Source organism: Heterocephalus glaber, unplaced genomic scaffold (assembly GCF_053883595.1).
Source record: "Heterocephalus glaber isolate CG9 unplaced genomic scaffold, H.glaber_assembly_v1.0 deba00001586, whole genome shotgun sequence".
Lineage (NCBI taxonomy): Eukaryota > Metazoa > Chordata > Mammalia > Rodentia > Bathyergidae > Heterocephalus > Heterocephalus glaber.
Window position 1 is genome coordinate 554,468 of NW_028258364.1, and position 8,921 is coordinate 563,388.

The following is an 8,921-nucleotide window of genomic DNA, read 5'->3' on the forward strand; positions in this document are numbered from 1 at the left end:
TTCAAGGCCAGCTTGGGCTACATAGTAAATTCAAGGTCAGCTTGAACTCTATATAGCAAAACCCTGTTTCAAAACAAAACAAAACAAAAAAACCCAGGCTGGGGATTTAGCTCAGTGGTTCCGGCGCCTGCCTAGAAAGGTCCTGAGTTTGATCTCCAGTACCAACCCCCCCCCCCCACAAAATATCTTCTCTTAAATACAAACTGGAAAAAACCTCCCAAAGTTTCAGAAAGGCCAAGACCTTATTTGTTTCATCTTGGCACTTTGCATATAGTATCCTGCGCATTAACAGATGCTAAATATATAATGTTGCATAAGTGGATACAGACTATGTACATGTACCTAGCAATGAAGGTTATATGACAAATACAAAGACCTTAGGAGAGTTTTTAATAGGACTGTTTTAAATTATTACAAAATAAGTAAGATTTAGAATAGGAAAAAGTTTTTAGAGGTTTGTCTTAAAATGACTTTGGAAGAATGAGAACTGAGTAGAAAGAATATACTGCTAAAGAGTAGCTCAGTTGTTCCACCACCTGCCTCGCAAGCCCAAGGTCCTGAGTTTGATCCCTGGTACCAAAAAACAAAAACAAAATAAAGAGTATTAACGAAGACAAAGAAAATAAGTCTTGTGCTTAACTACATAAGGAAAACGAGGCTGACAGTGAATCTAAGTGTATAGAAAAATACAACCCAACATTTGCTAAAATGAACAGCAAACTATTACAATGATGCTGATTGTACATCTACTTTATGAGATGAAGAAAGTATAATCAGAACTTACCCAGTAGACACAAAGTACCTCATAACTTGCAACTTTGCATAACTGTAGGCTCTAAAACTTAGTAGGCATAAGAAATCATTTGCTATACTGAATCCATTCTACCATATACCTGTTAATACCATACAAATATCAAAATATTTTAAGACAAATTTAAAACAACAGATTTAACTTTATTTCATCATTGTCATTTAAAGCTTGATTTTGTTAAAAACCATTTTCAAACATTTAAAATTTCCATATTATAGGAATTAAACAATACAAACATTGCTTTATGGGTTCAAGTTATATAAATTAAAATCAAATAATTATAAATTTTTTCAATATTGGAACTATACAATAAAATGACAAAAAGACCCAATAAAGCAACATTTCATTACTTTCAGGATCTACAAAAAGGTTCTGAATTTTCACTTTCCTTGCTGTTTTATATTCACGTATCTCTCTATCCAGCTTAATCATTTAACCAAAATGAGTAGCTTTATAGCAAAGTAGCTTTTTAGAAAAAGATTCTCCATCTACAATCACCACCTTCAAAGGAATTCCCATTACAATACTGATGAAATCTGCTGGTTCCTCATGAACAATGTGCAGTATCCTCATTATGCTAGCCCAATGCTAAGTCAAACAGGCACTTAAAAAAATGGAACAATTATGCACAGTTCATTAAAGTATAATGTTGGTTTTTCCCATCTAAAAATTAACCAATGAAATAAAACATCAATTGTAGTTGACTTGGTTTCAGGAAAACCACATTTGAGAATTTTTTTCCATTACATTACTTCCCTCATCTCATCCTCAGTCATTGACAGGAATTTTATAGGTCACCATGCTATTTACTTTGTGGATTGTGGCAGTAAATGAGCGAAGACGGACTTCCTCAGAATTGGTAATGAACTGTGGTCCCGACTCTTCCCATTTTTCATTTGGTACAACCAAATCTTTGTCTGTATAAATCAGGAGGTCAAATGAACCTAAATTGGGGAAAAGATCATTAAAATACTCAAAAGTAAAACTACCCTCTCAATATCTCTCATACCAACACATTCTGAACCACTCATTATTAGAAAAGATACTTTAGCTTGGTTTCTAATCACTTAATTTGTTTTCCTCAATGGAAATCTTAGTTCAAAAAATATTATACTCTTCTATCTTAGCTTACAAGATGTTCAAGGTTTTGTTAAAGAGAAAAACTATTAAAAATACAATAAGTGTATTATCACATGAGAAGATATGAATATAAGCCACTAAAAAACTGACATCTTAGTCCTGTCACTGCTGTATTCCAGTGACCAGAATAGCAGCTGGCACATAGTAGGCACCTAGAAAATATTTGATGAATGGAGTAATTCAATAAAAAAGCAAGATACAACAATATCTATCATTGCAGGACACAAAATAAAAGTAGTGAAAGGAATTACAGTATATCAAAATGTTTAATAGTGGCTGTTATGGAATACCTTTTCTTTTCAGTATTTCCAAGTTTTCTAGACTATGTATTATTTTGCTTTATAATGCTTTCTCCCCATCTATATTACATGGCACTAACAATTAAGAAAAACATTAATAAAGGGATAATTCTTAAAGCAGTACCTTTGTCTTTTTCTCAGTAAATTTAAGTCATAGAGAAGTTACTACAACTTACAAGAAACTTCTAATAATGGAAGAAATGTCACTGTAGCTGTGATCTGTCTGATCACAGAACAAATTTCATCCTGGATAGCTTTCTGAGACTTTTCTCTGGGAGCACTATCAAAAAAAAAAAAAATCAGTTAATTCATTTTAGGTTTAGTAAGTTATTTTGCTTCCAAATTGAAATAAGTCATGCATTTAAAGAGATTAAAAAAAAGAATAAAAGTATCCTAAGGACTGCTACCTTCATAGGCATTATACATCTTTTATCATTTTATTTATCCCTCTAATAATCTTTTAGGGCTGATTTTAGTAACAGGTCATTTAATGTGAGAGTACTAAAAACTTTGCCAACTACTTCAATTTAAAAAAACTTCAGTATCTCTTACAAATTAGTAGTATCTAAAATATTTAATTGGTACAGTGAGCCCTCGAGTTACATTTGGCCTGACATGTGAACAACTTAGGTTATGACCAGGATTTTACTTTTAACTTATGACCAAAGTCTTCAGTTATGACCTGAAGGCTAGCTGCTTGTGCTTCCAGATGGTCTCAGATACAGATTTAACCCTTAAAGAGTTCTCAAAGGATCATTACAACATCCTTTCTTGTGTGGGGTTAATTGACAAATCAGGGCCAATCTCTCTCTAAGGACACTGAGATCCACATGTACACAGGAGACTTTGAAGGCTGTATAGGGGAGCCTGAGTCTTCATTGACCAACCTGAGTTACAATTAGCCCTTGTGAATGAACTGAGTTTGTAAGTCAAGGGTCCACTGTATCATCATTTTCAGTAATGCCTGAATATCAAATTTCCTATTGGCTCAAATAAAACATTAACTTACATATCATATTATTTTTATAAGCTAAAATTTTCCTAAAATACATCAAAAGCTTTTGAAGCAAAGTACATTTCATTAAAAGAAATGCTCCTAAGTTTACAGAAAAGCATGCCTAGGACAATCCTAAACATAACATTAATATGGGCGCTTCCCATCTAAGGAGTGTTAGAACCTTCAGAAGTTTATAAAATGTCTTAGGAGCCAGGGATTTAGCTCACTGGTTCCACCGCCTTGAAAGCGCAAGGACCCTAGTTCGATCCCTGGTACCAAAAAAAAAAGTCTTAGGTAGTGCATGGAATTCACTGAAGTACAGCAGAGCTACAACTTAAACTGGAACATAATCCAGGATCATCCCTTGTAGTTAAAAGTACCTTTGAACGACTGATTAAATGGCCCACCTAGTGTATCTAAAAGATTATTTTTCATATATCACCATAAATCCTCAGGTTCAAATTTCACTGATTCAAACCACAGGCAATTATATTAAAAGTATCCTAACCATACAAAGTAATGACATACTAACATAAGCACAGGAATTTTTCATAGGAGACTGAAAAAGAAAACTCACCTTAGAAACAAGCTATATATGAAACTAGTTCAATATAATTAGTACTCACAGAGAAATAAAGCTAATTCTGAAAAAAAATCAAAGTGGAACATTTTAAACCATACTTACCTGTCATCTTTTGCAGTCTTGTCACACTCAATATCAAACTGCCATCTTTCAAGGACTTCACCACTTTCAACATTTGAGATGACTACTACAAGTTTCTGAACAGAACACTTGTACAGCCAATCTGTAACACATAACAGTGCAATTTTATGGTCCACAGCATTACAAAGCCAATCTCTTCTCAGGTCCTACTTCCCGTCCTCAGCAAACTCCTATCACTGCTATTGTGGATCTCCTCTCACATGTAAGGCAACTCCTCTATCAATAATCAAGCTTGTTTTTAAATTCTTAGTATCGGCAGTGATGTAATACCAGGTGCTGAAGACAGTCATGAACACAGGATACTTTCACCTTAAGAACATAGTAGATGGGCACTAATCTTACCATCACACCAACAAATTGAAATTATAATTGCTTTGGACAGGTAGTAAAATGAGAGAAAAATGTGATTCCAGGAGGTGAGGGAAGGACTGCATGCATTTAGCTTTAAGGATTTATGGCATCAAATAGACAAAAATAGAAAAAGGAGTCTTTCAATAATCAAAAAGGATGAGAATGTGACCAGAGGACTGAACATAGGCCAGTACAAATGCAATGAATAAAGAGAATTAGCTAGGTAATTTCGTCAAAATGGGGGCCATCTGACCCAAAGCTTGGTGGATCAAATTAAAGAAATTTTACTTTAAGAACCTGGGAAGATATTACTGTGTTTGAAGCAGGGCATGAGGTAATTAGTTATATTTCAAAACCAACATTTTGGCTATAATGCACAAAGCGGACTAGAGTATAAAAAGGGAATCTAGGGGTGCTAGTTAATTAGTAATTCAAGCAAGAGATGAAGTACATAGGAGGATTAACTGGTAGAGATGAAGCAGAAGACATTACATGGTTAAAATATATTAAAAGTTCCTAGATTAGTTCTGGAGTAAGGAAAAAGAATGACTTAGGGGTGACTTTCAAGTTTCTGACTAACATTTTTCATTGGACGATTAGGCTACTTATTGAAAGAGTATCAACTTTAGAGATGATCCTAAATTTTGTTTTTACTATGCTGAGCACATAAAGATAAAGCTGCTGGATACACAGGTCTGGAATAAGAAGAGATTTGGGTTAGATACAAGTTTGTGAGGCAACTACGTAAAAGCTGCTAGTGAAGCTGTGCACATATCAAATACAACACACATAGACTGTAAAGAGAGCAGAGGGCTTCAGAATAAGCCCTAAATTGGAACTGGGATAGAACATTCAGGAGATACTCTTTTTGTAAAAAGATAAAAACATTCTTAGCATATGGGCAGAACAAAAACAACGTACATACTATATTGTCTGTGGGGCCTATCAATTTGACACATATCAACAACTTTTTATTACTCTGAAAATAAGATTGGGTAGCAATCTGAAAAGAGATTTATGGTGGATAGTAATGTGATTTCTTATTGTAATTTTGACAGAGATAAAACCAATGAGAATAATTAAAATCAAAAGTTAATGAAAAACAAAAACAGAAAAAAACAAGATAAAGTCCTTAAAAGACTAGTGGAAATAGGACTCAAACACAATGAATAATTTTACTCTAAGGGAGAGTAACTCTTCTATTTTAAGTAAAATAAAAAGAAGATCTAGATACACAGGAAGTGAAAAATCCCTAGAGACAACACAAACTAGCACATTGGGCAAGTTTTCCTTTTCCACCAAATTACGATGCACAAGAGCCATGGTTGCCTAGAGGTTCCAGGCCAAATGATCTGGGTGTAGCCCTATGATCACCGATTCTGGATGCAACTATGGGAAAGTGGGCTCGTTCCTGCCAGTGTGTTTGTCTGTCTGCACTGGTGAATGGAAGTCTATCTCTATACTCTCAGAGGGCTCATCTTGCTATTCTGACAGCAATGATCTAAACAGCTGAACTTTTCTTGATCTTAATCTTAGGATGACTTTAGACTCCAGTTACAGAAAATTAATAATACTTTCTCAAACAGATAATGGAATACCATCATAAATATGTAAAAGTCCAACCTGTTTCTTCTGGACACATTAACTGCAAAAGCCATTTCTAAGGGAGTTACTGGAGACTGTTTTGCTAAGCCATATAAGATTCCTAACATAAATATTCAGCCCACTTAAAATGTAGTGGGGATGGGTAGGATTTCTTTCAGTTTGTACATTATATGCTTCCTTCCAATTGAGAAACACTGTATTTGAGATGGTGGTGCTTTCTTATATTTGTATGTAAAGAGCTAAAAAATGCCCAGATGTTAAAAAAATGTGGATGCCAGAAAATCTGTGAAACTCAATTATTAATAGTTAAGTACCTTTTAGTTGTTCCACCACACGTCATTGAGGTATTTTATGAGCTCAGGATCAGTAGTTACAAGCAAGGTGAGTCCATATTTCTGCACTCGAGTAAAGGTTTCAGATGGATATATACCACGCTGATATAAAATGCTGTTGATGCCAAATGCTGAAAGCAAAAGAAATGAAAAAGCTGTATATGCCTAAAGAAGGGTTTGCATGTCTTCATGAAAGCCGAGTAGGTACAAAGTGGCATCAAGAAGTCTTAAAATCTTCCTTTCAGGAAATCTCTGCATTTAATGCTGCAGAAAAAGAAAACTGTCAAACTGCATTAACCCGCCACTGCTAAATTGCACCTCTCTGTAATCCAAGCCCAAATTCAGATTATGACGTCAGGGATGTCCAACCAGCCAGTTGTATCCCTATTAGCAATGGTTTGTTTCCTCTGATACTCCAGTCCCTCCCTCCATTTTTCCTCCTTTTCTCCCGAAGGTTCGGCTAAAAGGTCCTGCAGGCCGGGTGCAGCAAGGCTCCTCCACACTCCTGGTGAGGGCAGAGTCTCGGTCAAAATGCACCCTAGCGCCCGTCCCATTCACTACGCGTGCTGAGACTCCGAGGGGAAGGGGTACAAGGAGACAGAGGCTGGGGAAGGGGAAGTCTGTAACTTCAACGCTCGTGAAGAAAAGGCCACACGCTGAGGCCTGCCTCCCTCCCCCTCGAGCAAGGCGGCGGAGGAGCCGCTTCCGTCTCCCACAGTTGCTCCGATGGGCTCCCCGAGCCCGAGGCCGGGGACCAGGGCCGCTCGAGCTCATTATCTCTGGCCCGCGGGAGGAGGACTTACAGAAGAACTCGGCCACGATTTCGGCGCTCCCGCGCAAGGTGATGCCTTGCTCCCGGGCGAGCTGCAGCGCCATGGCTGGCCCGCAGACTTAGGCGCGGGGTTTCACTCAGCAAACAGCGACGGCTCCAGCTCGCCTGGAACTTCCCCGCCTAACGTTCGAAAATAACGACGCAGCGCGCGGCCGTCAGCCCCTTGCGCCTGCGCGCCCGGCTGCTAAGGCCCGCCCTCCGCAGCCCTCCCACCTCCTTTCTTCCGGGCCTTGCCTGAGCGGCCGATCGGCGCAGGCGCAGTAGATGGGCGTGAGTATCCTGTTTCCGGTTGTCTGCTGCTAGGTAGAGGAGTGTTGTGTCCGCTACTCTTGGTGGAAAGTGGATGGCTGGAGCAGGATTTGTGAGGTTTTCGGACTAATGTGAACTGTCTGGCAGCTGAGACTGATGTAGTTAAGATGCAGTGCCCATGTACCTCTGTGATATCTAATGGATGGTGAAAACTTCCGCCGGATACTTTGGCAGTTCTTAGAAAAACTCCCTGCGTAGCAACCAAACCGCAGCCCCGGAGGGCCTGATTTCTGTGTGGCAAGCTGGTTTTCTGAAAAATGAGATTCAAGAGGCAGTCCGCGTTTCTGTCCCTTGTCCCCCCGAAGCAGGGCAAAGCGGGGTGGTGGGGGCTCCACCCAGGTCCACCCTACGCAACCCCAGGCGGCTGGCTAGGAATAGACCAGAAAGCCCAGCAACGCTGAAGAAATTTTTAGTGAATTTTGAGTCACAGATTAAATGAGTTCATGTTAGGATGAAAAGTATTGAAATGGTGCACAATTAGTATTTATGTTAATTGTGAAAAAAGTTAACCAGCATGGAAGATAACTTGAAAAATGAACTGAGAAACTAACATCTACCAGGCATACTGTTAATTACATGAGAAATGCCTGAATGTAATAGTTTTTTATTGCTGCATAATAAATTACCATAAATTCATGGCTTAAAAGCAGGATCTGTTTATTACTTAAGTGCTGGAAGAAAGAAGTCTGCGGAGAAGGGCATAGGTGCGTGCTCTTCTTAGTGTCACACACACAAATCAGAAAGCCTGGGATCACATCTGAGATTTGTTGTCCTCTAAGACCTCTGGTTGCTAGATTGAGGTCCCTGTTGTCTTGCTAGCTGTTAGAAGGCCAGTCTTAATGTTTGCTAAGTAGGCTTTTTTACAGTTCCAATTTCTCAATGGAGAGACCTCAGTCCCTTTTGACTCATCTAATTAGATAAAGATCATGTCAGATAATCTCCCTTTTCATGAAATTGATAAACCTTTTCATTCCTAGATTCTGCCCTCACCGGGGAAAGGATTCTATAGTATGTGGTCACTAGGAGCCAGGAATTTGAGGGATCATCTTAAAATTCGGCCTTGTACAGTATTGTGTATCACATTTTAATGAGTTTGAAGAGTAAAACATGGATGTAATGGGATACCTTGACCCACTAAAATATTTCTTACAGCCTTAAGTCTGTGTGTGTACATATCACAGTTTTTAATATGGAGAATAATGATGTTAGGGAAATAAAGGAGTAAGGAAATTGGATGTCCATCTCCTTCCACTGGGAGTTGGGCTAGGACCAAAATTCTGGTATTAGTCTGATAGATATGGTAGTCACCTTTCTCCATGTAAAAATTATCTCCAGAATTTTATGCTTAAACCCAGAACTTCAGGAAAGGATTTCCTCAGTTTCATGTTAATATAGTTTATAAATTATCTGCAAATACAAATAATTACTACTATAACATGGAGATTCTAGAAATTAAAGAACTAGCAAAGTAGAAATTTTCTCTCCGTAGAGGAAGTATTTATGGTAATAGCTGTATACCAT

At 38.0% G+C, this 8,921-nt stretch overlaps 1 pseudogene across 1 annotated transcript; it reads right to left on the bottom strand.

Annotated features, from left to right (window-relative positions):
• Positions 1–576: 576 nt before the first annotated feature.
• Positions 577–7,287, bottom strand: LOC147823387 (mitotic spindle assembly checkpoint protein MAD2A-like; annotated as a pseudogene). The gene is made up of 5 exons (XR_015443879.1): positions 7,063–7,287; positions 6,242–6,390; positions 3,933–4,053; positions 2,427–2,530; positions 577–1,755 (listed from the first exon to the last, which is right to left on the bottom strand). The product of XR_015443879.1 is annotated as a mitotic spindle assembly checkpoint protein MAD2A-like (transcript).
• Positions 7,288–8,921: the final 1,634 nt, after the last annotated feature.